This window comes from Pinus tabuliformis, chromosome 2_2, assembly GCF_031772625.1.
Source record: "Pinus tabuliformis cultivar Carrire ecotype Pingquan chromosome 2_2, CPIR1, whole genome shotgun sequence".
In the NCBI taxonomy this organism is placed as follows: domain Eukaryota; kingdom Viridiplantae; phylum Streptophyta; class Pinopsida; order Pinales; family Pinaceae; genus Pinus; species Pinus tabuliformis.
This window is the reverse complement of record NC_142300.1, coordinates 1184047684-1184066227: the sequence shown is the minus strand read 5'-3', so window position 1 is coordinate 1184066227 and position 18544 is coordinate 1184047684. Positions and strand designations below refer to the sequence as shown.

The window sequence follows — 18544 nt, the reverse complement described above, 5'->3', positions numbered from 1 at the left end:
GTCTCATGTGCATCATACATATCTTGCTAGTGCGCATATAATACATGCAAATCATACCATGGCACTGTGTGTTAATCATGGAAGTGTGACAGATATACAACATTCAATACCCTATAGCATAGTTTTTATTGCTTGCCTAGAAAATTCCTTGGTATGATGTAAGGGATGGAATTTGACGAGCATTTTTCTAGTCATAAGGCTTTTTTAACGTATTTGATGGTTAGAAATTTTTAAAGCCTATTTTTAGACATGTTTGGAACTGTTCAAAACTTATTTTTGAAGGTTAACATTTTGCTGAAAATGCCGTTAATACCCATTGAAGAAAGAAAAGGTAATATACTGAGTTTCCAGACGCTTGTTCTCCTCGATATGGCCACTTGTCCAGCCTCTGACAATCCATCTGTCTCTGGCAATGTTCGTCTCCCACCTTTCAATGACTTCCGTTTGGTGTAGGTTTTTGTCATGGTCCTATTGTAAGTGATAATTCTTGTGTGTGGATAATTTTACATCCACACCATGCTTCAAATTAAGCTCGCTTCAATGAAATTTTGAAATCCTAGGAGAGGCGTCCAGGAAAACCTAAAGTAAATCCGCCCTTGCTTTTATCTTTGTTTTTGCACATTATTTTGTCATCCAAATTGCACAATGGAATTTTGGTGGATATTTGGTTGCTCTTGGTGGATGTTGTGCAAATTAGCTCGAGGAGCACTGCTTTTGGGTTTTTGGTGGATGTTGGGTTTAAAACGAATGTGATTTATTTGAACATTGGTATTTTCAAGTAGTAATGAATAATTGATTGTGTGGAGCTGTATCTGAAGCAAGATTTTCATGTTTGTGTTGCTAGGCAAGATTTGGAGCATAACTTAAATTTTGACTATATTTAAATTAAAATATTTATATGAATAATGATGAGAATTAGTGTCTTTTAATTACAATTTCAAGCAAGTTTGTGATTTTTTGTTATTTAAAATAAATTTTGAATGCATAAGTGGATTTAGCACTCTAAAAATTAAAAATCCCTCCTAGATTTTGATTAAAATTAACCATTAGAAAAATTATTTAATGGATAAGAAATAATTTAATTAGTAATAATAATCATTCTAACACATTTAGATAGACTTCCCTAAATTAAATAATCAATAAAAAACATATCTCAATTAAATGGGATATTTTTTAATATTGTATTTGAGTAATGAATTTTTCATTTAATAAATTTGTTTTGATGTAAATACTATTTTTTGTTACAATATATATTTTAAGATAATGAGGATTTCCTTCTTTTCTAAAATATTTGTGCGCAAAGTGCTCTCCAATATGGTAGAGATGTTGTAATTTCTTTTATAACATTTGTCTGAGTCAAAATAAAATTAGAAAAATAAATAAATAAAATTAAAAATTAAAAGATAAAATTAATAATTAAACCAACTTAGATCCATTTTAAGCGATCTACCAAGTGGCGAAAGATCAAATCTGCAAAAATTTTTATTAAAATATTTGAAAGGAAGATAATTCAATTATAAAAACAATAATTATTTATTATTTTGATATATTTGTTTTAATGTAAACTTAATTTATAATTTTTTAAAGTTTAATAATGTTACTTAATTTAACTTATTCACATTATGCTTAATCCAAATTTGAGTATATTGTAGAGTGCACCTTGCTTTGTTTAGGTGCAAACAAGAGTAGACAAATCTTATCTCCCCATCATTTTAAAAAGTATATATTTATTTTAATCCCAAACCTATTAAACATAGATAAAGATTAAAAATATAAAGAATCAAAAGCATAAACATGTTTATGACAAAACAAATTTGAAGTCCAACATGATATATTTTTATCCAGTATAATTAAAGTTAAAGTATTGCATTTTTATGTCAAATTAATCTTAAAAGAATAAAGTTCTATAATATTGAAGTCCCCACTACACCACATATTGGAGAATGAGATGTTGATTATATTTTTTGTCCATTTACATTTCATATACGTAGGTGGCCCACATCTTACCAACCTTTTTAAAAATGTAGTAAAAGATGTGACACATTTAGATTGGAGCATTTTGCTACTATGGCATAACATCTTTCCCTTTATGTTTCTCAAGATGCATTTAAATATGAGGAGATTCTTTTGCACATATATCCAATCTCCATTTTTATTTGGATTTAATGCATAGCTTCCATGCAACTTGAGGCATTTCTTTGCTTACATTATCATTGGAGCAATGGAATTTAGATACTTGTAAGTTGTGACATCAGTTTGAAACAACTAATAATTTGTTGTAAAATGAATTTCTCTTATTAGATGGATTTGAAAACTGTACGTTGGTGGTATGTTCTTGTGCCCTTTTAGGGTGTCATATATTTATGTTTTATATCAAACCTTATATTAGATAATGTCAAAAATTATCTCCTAATTTGCATGGAACTTAGTCTTATTGGGAATCTAAATATTCTGGTGGTATAATATAAATTGTTGTTTTTAAATGACAATTGAAAGATATGCAATGGATAACCATCAAGTACTCTACCTAGGATTGATTATATACTTTCAATAAGAAAAATAAACATGTTTCAAATGTTCAACATTTTTTGTTGAAACCTCCACAATTGTAGTTGTCAAACTATTATAATTTAAATATATTTAATTTTTAGTTCACATGTCTACAAGTTAGATTAAAGGGTATAGTCTCTAAATAATACACCAAGGTGAAAATTATTTTGAATTTTCAATGAAATTCTTTTGTCTAAAAAATAAACTAGTTAGATACGATATAGAGCCCTTTTAGAGTGAGTTTCTTATGGTTTTATTCAATGTTACTTTAATACACAATGGTTTTTTTGTTTATATATATTGATTTTACTACAATTTTGGTGATAAATACAAGGAAATATTTGATCGGAGCATGCTTTTACCACATTTAATACTTATAAGTGTTTTCTCTCTAAGAATGTAATAGTGGAGGAAATCATAACATAATCCTATAACATGATGTTAAGAGATCTACAATGTCCATTTATTATAATTTTAGTCTTTTAATTTTTAAAAGGTTCAAATACTAAGCATTCATTCTTGTTAACATTAGTGTATATCTCATTATCCAAAGCAATGCTAAAATATATATGGTAAAATGTACTTTATCTTTAGATACACAAGTATATATTAGATTAAGTAAATAATAACATAAACCATATTAATTAATCTACTTTTGAGTTTTTATTGATAACATTCAATAGTTTTACTATGTTGGTCATCTTATATGTCTCATAAGATATCCTTAGTCATATATCATATATACAAATGCTATGGCATGTCTAGGGCAAGGACATTTTATTTCAAGTTCCAAGGACTTTATTGTGAGTGTTCCATGTAATTTCAAACCAATTTTCGAGATTTAATAAGTCATTTGTGTGTTATGGTCATTTTGTTTTTTTCCTTATGATAAATATGTGAAAATTTAACATTATTATGTTATTGAAGCGTAATTTTATAATCAAGCATTTATTGGTAAAGGGTTAATTTATTGTAAGAACATTATTGTTGAAGGGAAAAATTTTAAACATAACGTTTCTTGACAGGGAGCATAAGAACTCAAAACGTCAAAAAAAAATTGTATGATAGGTAAAGAGAAATCCAAATTCCAACCTTATGTATGAATAAGGCTTTTTGAACAACGTTTTCTTAAATCTTGAATTTGAAAATCTTGACTTTAAAAAAGAACTTTTTAAGATTTTATTTTTATATTAAAAAAAGGTGATTCAAAGCTATTTTTTCTATAAAAAGGGAGTTGGTTATTAAAAGGAAAGGTGCTTATGTAAGGAATTCAAGGGTAGTGATTTAAAAAAAAAATTCACATGTTTTTTTAAAGGGTTTGGTTCATTGTGTTTTTTAAAGAGGTTTTATTAAAAAAAGTAAAGAGTGTTGTTTAAATGGGAAAGGGTTGTAATTTTTTGAAAGAAAGGGTTTGTGAAAGTCTTTATGTAAGTATTTCCTTTGTAAAAAAAAAAAATTAGACTTATTTTTTTTTATTGAAGTGGAGTAGCAGAGAAGCAACTGTAAAGATGTTTTCATTACAGACAACCATTATGTTTGTAAGTCGATTTTTTTTGTTGATTTGCAGTCAGTCAACACTTAACAAATAGGAAAATCCAAGAGGTTGAGAAGGTTAAAGCGATAGTGGGAAATGTTCAAAATCCTTTTCAAAGATTTGGAAACGAAGAGGAAAAGTAATGTCTTCGTAATGAAATGGATAAAAGAATGTGTTGATGATAGCATTCTTCCCCTCATTGCAGATGCACCAACAACCAAGGAGGCCTAAGACACCCTTGAGAAGAATTTTGGTAAAATGAGGAGTAATCAAATTAAAGATGAAGTGTGTTAGGTCCCTATACTACTAGTGTAACCCCTTATTGTTATTAGTACAACCCCCTTATTATATTGTTGTGCCCATGTAGTCTGCATATTGTTATTATTGTGCCCCATAGAAGCCCACTATTGTTATTATTATTTCCTTACATTATTATTGTTATGTCAGCTATGATTATATTATGACCCCTTAAAGTCCTATATATAGAAAGGAGGTCTTATCATTTGTATCATCCAAGAATTTTTCATTTGTGTAATGTAAAGGAGGATTCCCCCTCGAAGAGGCTTATTTCTAAGGCGTTCATCTATCTTTTCTATCTTTTTGTGAGTTGGTTTCATAACATTTGGTATCAGAGATTTGGATTCTAGGGTTTCGCTGCTCCAAACAGGTCATCGTGGCATTTTTGCTATAACTTTTTCGCTACAAAGTTTTAGAAGCTAAAAAAAAAAACCCATTTAAGAAGCGACCGTTCTAAACCTCGGGTCTAGATTTCAGATCTTGTATCGCTATGTTTTCAGAGATATGATCTAAGGAAGTTAGGGTTTTTGCAAGATCCAAAATTTCATCTCAAATAGGTCATCGTGGAATTTTCGCTATAATATTGTTTCTAAAAAGGTTCAAATTTTGAAAGTAAAACCCATTTCAGCTACACTCTTGGTGAAGCTCGGGTCTGACTTTCTAATCTTTTCTTGGTATATTTTTTGGAGATATAATCTAAGGAAATTAGGGTTTTTTCAAACTCCCAAATTACGTTCTAAACATGTGACCTTGGAAAAATTTCACAACTTTATCTCTGAGCCACAAATTGAAATTTCGTTAGAAGTTACAAAAAGAGCAAAGGCTGTAGTTTTCTGTGTATACTTTTCAGATCCGAAGGTCGAAACAATGACACGTGGCACGTCGTACAAGTTTTCTCTACTGAAACATTTTATAATCAGGTCATCTTATGAGATTGGGCATAACTATTTCTTGGAGAATCAAATTCTGATTAAACTTGCAGGGTTATAAAGAGGACTCGGAGGGCTACTACATGACACAATTTCAGAACTTGGAGATCTAAAATTACAGAGTTACAATCGTTTCAAGATCAAGTTCTTAAAATCAAGAAAAGGTGATATGAGAAAGTTTAATGGCAAGGATCTGGTAAATTGGATACTCCAGATGGAGCAATATTTTGATATACATGAGGTTCAACTGTTACAAAAGGTACATATTGCATATTTATATTTAGAACCAATCAATTTTTATGGTATAAAGGGCTTTGTTCTTGTAAAGCACTTGTCAGTTGGTCAATTTTCATGGAAGAAATGATAGCATATTATGAGGATACAAAGAGTAACACCACCTTTAGCCAATTGATAAATATCAAACAAAAGGGTTCAATGGCAGAGCACATTGAGGACTTTCAAAAATTGAATATAAGGGTAAATGATATTCCAGAGAAGCAAAGGATTGATGTCTTCATAGGGACTTTAAAGGATAACATTCAACATGAGGTTTGTCTCTAGGAACCTGATTCATTGGAGAAGGCTTTCAGGTTGGCAAGAAAAATTGAAAGCGAAATTAAGGAAACAAGGAATCCCAACACTCACGACTATAATTATGGAAGTGTTTTTTCTCCTAGCCTTCCACAACCTACAAGGTTTACATGACAACAACTTGATGAAAAAAGAGAAAAAGGGCTTTGTTACAATTGTGATAGAAAATACACTAAAGGTCATAAGTGTGCTCACAAGAAATTATTTTACATAGATTATGAAGAAGAGGAAGAAAAGGATCAAGAAACATCAAAAGAAGAGGATATACACCAGGAACAAACCACAGAGAAAGAAGAAATGAATATGACCATATCTTTTAAAGCATTGGCAAGAATTACCACTCCTCAAACTCGCAAGGTAGAAGGACATATCAAAAATAAAAAGGTCCAAGAAGTGAAATATCACATCGAGAAAGAAGAAATGAATCCGACCATATCTTTTAATGCATTGGTCAGAATTACCACTCCTCAAACTATCAAGATAGAAGGACATATCAAGAATAAAAATGTTCAAGAAGTGAAAGATCACATCGAGCATCAAGAAATGAATCCAACAATATCTTGTAATGCATTGGAAGAAATTACGACTCCTCAAACTCTCAAGATAGAAGGACATATCAAGAAGAAAATGATTGAAGCAGTGAAAGATCACATCGAGAATCAACAACAAGTTCTCCAACTTTTAAAGGATAACACCACTTTGGTGTAGAATCGAATGAAACAACGGGCAGATCAACATCGCAGTGAAAGAATTTTTGATGTAAGCGATTGGGTATTTTTATGGCTACATCTCAAGCAAGCTATTTATGAGAAGGAAATGTTGGCAATACTACATGCACTTAATAAATGATGACCTTACCTAATTTGAAGACACTTCAAGGTAGAAATGGATCACGATAGTCGTAAATACTTTTTAGGACAAAGATTATCTGTATAAGAACAGAAAAAATGGGTCACAAATATGTTGCGTTATGACTTTGAAATCATCTACAAAAAAGGGAAGCAAAATTTTGTTGCTGATGCACTCTCAAGAAAGGATGAGGATGTGGAAGCCTTGTTTTGTGCTATTTTTATTATCCAACCAGATTGGATAAATGAAGCAAGGGATGAATGGAAGAAGGATGAAGAAGTGTGGCCACTCATTCAAAAGTTGCAGAAGATCCCAATTCAAACAATATTGTTAGAACTTGACGAGGAAGGAAAAATAATATTGGAACTTGGAGTAGTCACAGAAAAAAGAACTCAACAGCTACGAAATTGATCAATTCCAAAGTATCTCATCAAGTGGAAGAACTTACCCATTGAAGATTCCACATGGGAGGACAAGAATTTTATACAGAAGCATCAAGAGCTACTCAAGCATTGAGGACAACACTTTTTGAAGGAGAGGGGCATGTTAGGTCCCTATACTTCTAGTGTAACCCCTTATTGTTATTAGTACAACCCCCTTATTATATTTTTGTGCCCATGTAGTCCCCATATTGTTATTATTGTGCCCCATAGAAGCCCATTATTGTTATTATTGTGCCCTTACATTATTATTGTTATGTCGTCTACGATTATATTATGACCCCTTAGACTCCTATATATAGAAAGGATGTCTTATCATCTTTATCATCCAGAATTGTTCATTTGTGTAATGTAAAAGAGGTTGCCCCCTCGAAGAGACTTATTTCTAAGGCATTCATCTATCTTTTCTATCTTTTTGTGAGCTAGTTTCATAACAAAGTGTTTAGTGTATCCCACTTTGGTTAGCCACAAGTGAATGATGATTGTGAATAATTTGGAGAAGCAACAGAGAAGGAGCATGTAGATTCTCATGAATCCCATTATGCACAACCATAAGTGGATAATAATTTGGTGAATCCAACAACAATACTTGTTGATGAAAATGAAGTTGTCATTGGAGCAACCAATGTTATGGTGAATCCACCAATTCAATTTGTTGATGTTAAGTTTGATGAAGACCAATTGGCTAAATATGAATGGTTGTAGACGATGCAACAAAAACATCATATCGACATGAAGCTATTCGATGAGAGAAGCCCACTTGACACTAAAAACCAAGTGGAAGACAACATGTTTACAGCAACACGGGTTAGTAAAGAAGTGGAAGCGACAAAGGAAGATAAGGAAGCACACGAAGTGAAATCTCTCATTGCAGAGTAGAAAGAATATGATCATGCACATGTTCGTAATCCTAATGTTGATTTTGAGTATGTATATGTTAGCAAAAACCAAAAAGAAGCAACAAATTATGAAGAAGAATTAAAGTTCCTTGAAGCATGGCTTGCAACACCATGCCTTAATAAAGTCTACATAGAAGTTGCAAAAATGAATGTTGAAGACAACATGGATGATGAAAACATTAATGGAATTTTCATGTATTGGAGCCCTAAAGAGATGAAAGTGTATTATGAACTTATGTTACAACAAAATATTGATGATGAGAAGAACGCTATAGAGAATGACATGTGGCAGTAGTCCACTTACAAGCCGAATTTTGAAGAAATCAAGAACAGACTTAGACAGACTAGAACTATGGAAGATCTGCATCACCGAATGAAGAATCTGAAATTTAAAGCCTACAACAAAAAGAAAAAGTTGAAAAAAAATTAGAGGCTACAACATCTGGAAGAAAAGGAAATTTTTTTTATGCCATTTTCTTTTAAATTGTAAGACTAGCTACGACTTAGAACATCAGGCATCTTACCTTAAAATTTTGTGGTTGTAATTAGGGGGGGCTTTGGAGAATCTAATTCCAACCACCTATTAGGTGTCACAATTTTCTATCCAAGTGTCACAGTCAATTAGAGTTTAGTCCAATTTAGTTGAGTTCAAGTTCAGTCATTCATGTTGATGTCTCCAATGTAATCTATTTAATAGATTTTGGATACTGAGAATATAAGTCTACTCCATGTTTTTCATTCTCTAACAGTTTCCCTCAGTGTTGAGCCTCTCTATCATATTTCCCAACATCAATCCTCCAATCTTGTATAACATGGCCGACACAATCACCACGTCACCCTGAGTGGAATCTGAAGTCAGCTCGTCTAAGATTGTCTCAAACCAAACTTCCCCACACTTCTTTGATGCTTTGGATGTCATGTCTTATGATTGTAACACCCACTTACGATTTTCCTACATTGTCACAAAGGTGGCCTGTAGATTTTTGGAGGAGAGAATCTTGGAAAACTACAACATTAGATTGATATGACCCTTCCCTGGAAAGGGCACCAACAGAATGTGAAGCTTGTTGTACTCTAACCCCTTTAAAGATCCCATTATCCACCTAAACTCCAACAACTAGAACTAAAAAATTACTACACAAACTTCTCAAATGATCAAAATATCCTTAGTAGCTCCCCTCACTAACCTTTCCCATTTATTTTCGAATTGAGCTTATTTATCAACAAGATCCTTCATTATAATAGTATATATTATCTATCTCACACAAAATTTGAAAACAACTAGAGAACAAACTTCTAACTCCACAGACTACAAACATTACATTGCCAACTATTGTACTCATGATGGATGTAAATGTCGTATGGGCCACATGATTTGAAAAATATTGGAGAAAAGGACTATAGTGTCTTCCTAATGATCTTGATATCTTCCTACTATTCCATGCAAAAGCAACAAACAACATACAAACATACTTTATGTACTTCTGGTGTCATGTAGAAGTACAACTTTTCCACGTTAACTCACATATCATGATTCTGGATCATTGGCTGTGTTTGTATAGCCTTCATCGTAGGGAAATATTTCAAACATGTACATAATAGAAAGCAATAAGAAGTTGAGAATGACTGATGGATTTGGGATATAGATCTCAGGGGTCAAAATTAAATACTTGCAAAGCGAAAATTAGGCGTGCAAAAAGGGTATTTATATATATATATATATATATATATATATAAAAAAATGTTGGGTGAAGGGCTGCAAGTTAAATTGTTAGATATCCCCTTATTTTCTTGTTCTTGTTTCTAAAATCATTTTAGCGACTTAAAGATTTTAGAGTACTTATTTATGTAAATACCAAATTTTCAGCATATTCTTTATGCAATGGGTTACATAATGTTACGGTGATTGCTAAACGGATTTAATTGAATGAATCAATGGAATTGGCACATGCTTTGGTACAAAGGTGAGAGATAAATGATGGTCTGGATTGTCGGTGTGTCATCATTATTTTTTTATAGTAGGAGGGCAGTGAGAATATATTATTCTGTGAGGTGATGAAGTGATGGCCCAATGGGAAACAAATGTAGGTAATCTGAGTTTCTTTTTTACATTAGGTAGTGTTGACATATAGAGTTACTGGTGACATAGTCCTTTTCCTCAAGCCTGTGTGACAACCGACTCTCTGGTTACTTAGATAGGTCATCTTGGAAAAGTATTTTTGCATGTATATATGTGGGAAAAAACAACCATAGATCTCTAAGAGAGTCGATTTTGCGAAGCCTCGAGACCATGTGTGTTCAATAGGATTCAATATGATGATAATGTAAGATTATTATTTTTTGGTATAAATGAATCCATGCCCATTTGTGAAGATTTTGGTGAGGGGTTTGGAATTTAGAATCTTAGTGGCCTCCAAACCCACTAGAGGAGGCATTCATTCTTAAAGATTTCCTTTTTTTTTTTCGATATTAAATTTGATAAATTCTCGGTCTAGATAGCAGTGGTTCCTCTCAATTATGTCAACGCTCCTTCCCAAAATGTCCAGAACTTGGTAGTGTGCTTTCATCTGGAGCATTTCGAGCTAGTGAAGCTTTCCAAGAATTCTTGCCTCAGGGTTTTGAATCCATGGCTCGAGATTATGGTTCATAGAGCCTGTAAGGGTTTGAATTTCAGTATGAAAGGTGTTGGATAAATTCTTAGTTCCTTTAGACCTAGACAGAGGCCATGAAAGGTTGGTCATGTTCCAAAATGGGTAGGTGTTTATTGGGAAAAACATGGTTGGAGATTCGAAAGAAAGTCCGCAGCTTCACTTGAACGTCTAGGTGGAGCCCGAACCAAGGTTATTTTTCTTATTTGACGACACCCCTGAGTCCAATCCACAAGTCCCGTAGATTCAGGGAAATATTTGTCAACCAATTTTCAACTACAAGTTTAGTCACGATAGATATTCCAGACCATGGATGTTGCTTTGACTCTTAGCTCTCACCTCATTTATGCCTTCTTATATATTTCATTTTTTTGGTTAAAATAAAACCTAAGAAACTACAGCTTGGGACTAGCACTTGGTTTCATCTCTTCAAAACTCATGACATCCTTGTAGGAAAAACAATGCCACTAATGGAACCCTTGTTGACAGTTCATTTTGATTTCGCTCTTTTGACTTGACTAGTGAAATCAGAATCAACAAATGACTTATCTTCCCATTGAAACCTATTCCATACATTGGTGTAGGCCACATCTAGAATGAAACCATTGTGGATGGATTAACACAATAGACCTCAACCTTAGTGATGGATCAATGTCCACCTCAAAAGAAAATCAAAATAGGCATGCTATAATTTCCCTTTAAACCTCATGGCATCTAGGTGGGGCCTATGAAATATAGACTGAAACCTTGGTGTATGGCGTAACACTCCATAAATGTGATGATGAACAAGTAACCTACTGCAATTGGCTTGTATTTCACTTTTCATCTTCCTGGAAAATATTGGTTCAATTCAATTTACAGTGTAACTAGGTTCTCTTATATTCCTACATTTTCTATACATCTTTTCTTGTTGCTTTAAATTATAGATCCACAGTGCTAATGCAAATTTTCATTATGGTAAATAGAGAAATGCAGGATTTTGAAAAAATAGGAGCCTTCTATTTCCACTTGTTAGAGATAAAACATTAAGACAAAAATAAAAAAAAAATAACAAAATGAAAAAGTTTGATGATGGGATTAGTCTATTTCTGCTATTTGGATATTAAATACATAGAGTAATGTATAATTTTAGTTGTTATACTTGTATAATTGTAGTTATTAGTTTTGTATGACTTGAGATACATGGAACATGATCGGAAAAAGCATTCAAGTACACCTTGTTTGGAGACATAATGTATTATTTCATTTTGACAAATAAATAATACAATTTATAAAATTTGTTATTAGGTAAATTTGCAATTTCAAATATCTTGTACGACCATATAGTTCTAAGAATTTAATTTATCTGATATAAATAAATTTAATTAAAAATAAAATATAAAAATAATATATTGTTGCTAATTAAAATTATTTTATTTTTAAAATTTCTCATTATAGAAAATTGCATAAATATATGTCCCTCAAATTAAATTGAGACCCGCCATTCAAATTTAAACTCTAATAAAACTCACATTCGGTTATAGTGATATGTAATTGAAACCTTTCCTCCTTTGCCTTTTTTTTCCAGGGTTCTTTTCCATGATTAGACATAGAGAAAGTATAGGCTTATATATGAAATTATGTCGAACACAAACTTTTTATTCTACAGCCATCAATGAGCTGTGTCTCAACCACATCTCCGGTTGGACGTTTATTAACCATAGATTCCAATTATTTTGGTACAAATATGCAGCTTCACTACAATATATATGACCAAAGTAGGCATGTATATATGGGTGATTACCCACATCTATCATCATAGGAGGCGTGTCAATGAGGTAGAGTTTGCGTGATTAAGCATATTATCATCGGATATAGGTTCGTGATGGCTATGACCAGAACTGAAAATGTACATGTGGGATGCACTTTAATGAACCGAAAATCACTTAGTTTTGCCATTGTGCTTTGGGCTTTCTTCGTTTATATATATGACTTTAATGAACTGAACATCACTTAGTTATGCCGTTGCGTTTCGGCCTTTCTCCGTGTGTGTGTATATCTGTGTGTCGGGTCTTAATTTTCCTTTGCGTTGTATTTCTTGGAATCACATAAATATATTTAATATGAATGTGGTAAATTTATTTAATTTAAGGATACTAAAGCTACTTAGGTATTAAATAAAAAAATTTAAATAATTAAAAATTATAACTTAATAAAAAAATATGGTTAAATTTAAATGCGAAAATCAAAAATTTAAAAACCTAAGTTATTTATTTCAATATGAATATAATATGAGATTTGTTTTTTTAAGTTGTTTTTGTATTGTAATAGAAAATATTTATATGTCTATGTAATCTTTGATAAGCGTGCTCCGGTGTACTGTTAAGGCACTCATAGATGTTAAGATATTGGTTCAATTTTCTGCCCCATTCAAGTGTTATTTTTGGACATGCCCATGATGTTGCCTCATTGTTGCCGAACTTACCAAAAAAAAATTAGAAATATTTACATAAGTTTAGCAAAATTACTCTATGTGGCATGCTGCCCTCGAAATCAATCCAGAGGCAATAAAGTAGAGAGTCAAGAACTTGCAAAATTAGAGGAGAGTCCATGAAAAAGAGAGATTAAAACAATTTGTTGCTCCACTCAACGGAGATGAGCAACAAGAGAAAAAGTAATAGCCTAGTTGAACTACATAGTCTGTGTTGACAAGAAAATTAAATTGAGCATGAAAGTAAATGAAAACACAATTATAGTCCAACTACATTTATTCCATTGCTTGACACCTCTATCGACATGCTGATATTTTCAGTCACCATTTATTGGCATTCCCTTTTCAATGAGGAACATGTAAAGGAAGAAGAATGGTTGTTCATAGAGTAACCTTCGTTAGCTAATCGATCTGTGAATCAATAATTGATTTGTGAATATGTAAGTGAATGGAAAGAGAGTTTCAAGGAAGGAATTGCTCAATGAGATTTAAAGTGATTTAAAGTCTCCATATTTTGGCCATTATAACATAGGAGGATCCATAGACAAGCTTAGTAATCAAGGAAATAACAAGACGAGAGTCACCATTGATGATTAGGCGAGAGAAATTGAGGGTGGAGTTAATTCTAGGCTCCATTTGAAGAGCGTTGAGTTATGATTCATTATTACTATTGTGGCCATTATAACCAAATTATAGATAAATGGTTTCTCCTCTGTTTTAGCAAAAGAGTACCCCGTAGTCTACAGGACCAGGGATTCCCTTGGCAGCACAATCAAAGTTTAGTTTGACAATATTAAGAGTAGGGGAGTACCAGTGCAAGGGGGAGGAGGGAGACAATGAGGGAGGGAGAGGTAGGAGTTGAGAATGGAAAGTGACCAGATTGATAGTTGTGCGAATAGTTTCCTTAGGATATTGGACTTTCTTGTTTTTGACCAACCAATTGGATATACAAATGATTTATTTTAGATTATGAGGAAGGTTGTTCCAAATAGAGAGGTTCAAATTCTACTAGTTGCAGAAGATATTTTGATTGCATTCTTACCAAAGAATCCAAAGGACAAAGCCAGGTTTAAGAAACCAAGCTCTATTGAGAATAGGATTGCAGAAGTCAGAAAGAGGTCAATTAATGATCATTTCTAGGTGGAAAGTCTCTAGTTGAAAATGTTGTGTAAAGAGGTTGAAGGACTAGCTCTAAAAATCTTGGGCCATAAAAGAAGATTGGAAAATATGTTCATAGTTTTCTTAACTAGTTCAACATAAGAAACAGAGTGAGAGACCAACATAACCCCTAAAGAGAAGTTTATCACAAGTTAATTTTTTTCTATGGAGGAGAATTTAGAGAAAATATGTTAGTGTGGGGAAATCTTTTAACATTATATTTTTGTTGAAAAAGGTTGGTATTGATGTTAAAGGAAGTCCGGATGGAAGTAAACATTACCTAATAAATTGACATATTCTAACATCTTTCCAATGATGGATGGTACACTTCCTAACTCTGGTTGAGGAGTAATGGATTTTTTAAGGTATATATATATATATATATATATATATATATATATATATATATATATATATATAGATAGATACATATATATATATATATATATATATATATATATATATATATATATATATATTACCATTTGCACAAGTTGACACTAATGTCAACCCCTATCTTACATGCCTCAAAAGTGTTATAAACAAGAGTTATGTGGAGGAGATCTAAACTTGCACTAGAAGCTACTTATTCTATCTTGATCTTGGGGAAGAAAGAAACATGTATAAGGTTCATTCCTTATGAACCTAGACAAGAAAAGGTCAATGAAAGTGAATAAATTTCAGAAGAGAAAAGTGTTTCTCCTACTTGAGTTGTAAGAAGTTATTTTGGCATTATTTTACGGATAATTCAGAGTAATTTTTTTTAGTCTAATTCATGGCCTTGGAGCAATCCAAGCTGCAATGCACATGAAGATTTTAGGATACTAAGTCCTTGGTCTTGGAGAAAGCTTGAATAGGCTTTAATTCAACCTTGTTTTAGGACCAAAATCAGATCCGAATAGGCTCAAGATTTAAGCTGAGGAGACTATTGAGAGGAATAAACAAATGAATTTTAAGGATATTCTTTGTAATTTCACTATGATTAGAAATCCTTTAAAAATGATAAGAGAGAAATTTGTGGAGGCCTATCTCTACGATGTTGAACAAACAAGATAGTTGAGTTATAGACATGTTATAGATTACCGAGGATCGGTGTCCTCATCTTCGTAACAGATTGGAGCCTACAAAACTGTAAGTAGATGCCTCTAAAAGATTGGTGTCCTTAGAGTTAGTTACCACTATCATTGCAATAATTTTAATTTGAAGATTGTTGGAAATGCTTGCAAGTGGTTTCCGATTTGGCTTCCACTTTCATCGACGTGTTCATGCAATATTTTAATTGTTGATTATACTATTTTCTTTGAATACACGGCATGAACAACAAAGTCTCTTTAAATCTTAATTTAAAGAAAAGAAGGTATTTATATACAAAATGTTTTATACTTTATGAAGAGTTTAAATGTACATTCAATATTTCCGTGATGATCTACTTATCCCTTTCCATTTTAAAATTATGATATAATAAGATATGTGTTGATTAATATTTTGTTATATTCACGGCCTACCTTAATGCATTATTTTAATAGAATTTTAGACTTTTTTGTATCTTCGTTTTTCATTTTTTGCACTTCCAAACTTTGTTAGCATGATTTTAATTGCTTGCATCATAAATGAGGTATCTATACGCATTTCCATGGCCTTGCTTTTCATAGCCCTTTGAGATTATGTCAATAATTTTTAATATTTCCTTTGTTTTGCTTTTGATTTCATGATGTTTTCAAGATTTATATGGGAAATCATTTCAAGGAAACACAAATGAAATCTATGAAATCTATACTGTATCAATGCAATTGGGTTTCACTTATCTAAAAAATATTTGTTAAGTTCTCATTCTCTTGCATTGATTAGTGACTATGGAGGAACACTAAAATAGATCTCAGATACTATTATTCATTTTTAATCGAATAAGGAATCTACCTTAGTATTTTACCTTGAATCCCATACATTATCCCACCACATATAAATCCTCTACATTAATATATTAAGAGAAATATTTCGGAGATAAACCTATAAAGTATTGAGTTTATTTCTTTCAAAATTTATATAAGAGCATTACTAGTACCACCCCTCTCTCTTCACCCAATTACACATTGTATTTCTCAATTAATCAAATCTAAATGGTGGACTTTAAATACAAGAGAGTCGGAAGCATTGCTAGTGAGGGAAGTATGAGTAAACTCATTGGGGCAATGGATTCTCACTTGCAATGGGGCTATGCTTGTATGGTACTGTGATATATTCATCATGACTTTGGACACTCATGGATAATGAAGCAATGTAAAGAAAAATAGATAAAATATACACCTAATAAATGTTTACTGATCATAAAACTCCATGGTTGTAACCTTTTATTTTCAATAGTATTAGAAAAAAGTAAAATAAATCTTCCTATTATTTCTTCATTATTTAAAGATTAAGTAGATATCAAGTGCTCAAACCTTTAGAATTTATATTTGATTTGTCTTATGAGGGACCCAAAAAATATGATTCTTTGTTTAGAAATTTTGTGAAACCTATCACCTGTATTTTAATAAACCTAAGCCCGATTATATTAGCAATAAAGATAATTGCTTCATCCTAGTGTATTGCCATTTGTTGAGGCTTTAAAAATTCCCCTTAATTTTTTTGAAAAGATAAATGTCCCACATATAAACATTGAAAATATTACCTTAGTTTACTTTTGGATTGTTATTTTTAGTGATTCATAGGTTTCATAACTTTCTAATTTTTACATTTCCATCATCCCCCTCTATTCATAAAATTTGTTTCATTTTGACTCTTAGAGCAAAAGTTATTGGCCTCTGAAGTTTTATATTATTACCATGTTTTGATAACATGGAATCATAACATAGCAATGTGACTCAACACATTGACTAAGAAAATGATGTATCACATTGATCCATGTGGCATATAATTTCACTTAGCATGCTAACTAAGCAAGTGATGTGGATCCATTTAATTTTTATTTCTATTTCAATTTTTATTATTTTATTATATTTTTTCCAAAATCTGCTGGCCTAAAATTTTGTGTTTGGTTAAATCTAGTGGTTGGATTATTTTCTGGTTGTCAAAATCTAGGTCCCAAGGTCCCTGGGACTTTTCATGGATGTATTTCCAAATTCACCTAGGATTGGGTACGGTTCTATTTGTTTTATTTAATTGACTCGCGGATGGATTATTTTTGGGTCGTCAAAATCCTTTTCATGGATGTATTTCCAAATTCACCTAGGATCGGGGAAGATTCTATTTGTTTTATTTAATTGACACGTGGCTATATTATTTTTGGGTCATCAAAATCTAGGTCCCCTGGTCCTTGAAACATTTCATGGATGTATTCCCAAATTCACCTAGGATCGGGGAAGGTTCTATTTGTTTTATTTAATTGATTCCAAAATCCGGTGGCCTGAAATTTTGAGTTTTCTTAAATCTAGTAGCTGGATTATTTTTGGGTTGTCAAAATCCAAGTCCTCGAGTCCCTGGGACTTTTCATCTAGTGGTTGGAATATTTTTGGGCCGTCAAAATCTAGGTCCCCGGGTCCTTGGGACTTTTCATGGACGTATTTCCGAATTCACCTAGGATCGGGGAAGGTTCTATTTGTTTTATTTAATTGACCAAGGAAGGTTTTTTTATTTAATTGACTTTTCATGGATGTATTTCCAAATTCACCTAGGATCGAGGAAGGGGAATGTTCTATTTGTTTTATTTAATTGACCAGGGAAGGTTCTATTTCTATTTGTTTGCAGATGTTCTATTTGTTTTATTTAATTGACTGAGGAAGGTTCCTTTTGTCTATTTGTTTTATTTATTTGAATGCTCTATTTGTTTTAATTAATTGACCGGGGAAGGTTCTATTTGTTTGGGGATGTTCTATTTGTTTTATTTAATTGACTGAGGAAGGTTCCTTTTATCTATTTGTTTTATTTATTTGAATGCTCTATTTGTTTTATTTAATTGACCGGGGAAGGTTCTATTTGTTTGGGGATGTTCTATTGGTTTTATTTAATTGACCGAGGAAGGTTCTTTTTGTCTATTTGTTTTATTTATTTAATTGACCGGGGAAGGTTCTATTTGTTTTATTTAATTGATTCATTGACTCGGGGAAGGTCCTATTTGTCTATTTGTATTATATAATTGATTCAGGGAAGGTTCTATTTGTCTATTTGTATTATTTAATTGAT

At 32.0% G+C, this 18544-nt stretch overlaps 1 pseudogene; it reads left to right on the top strand.

The window, feature by feature from the left end:
* The first annotated feature begins 300 nt into the window (after positions 1-300).
* The window catches only part of LOC149197705 (G-type lectin S-receptor-like serine/threonine-protein kinase SD2-5), a 137100-nt pseudogene continuing 118856 nt past the window's right edge, over positions 301-18544 (top strand).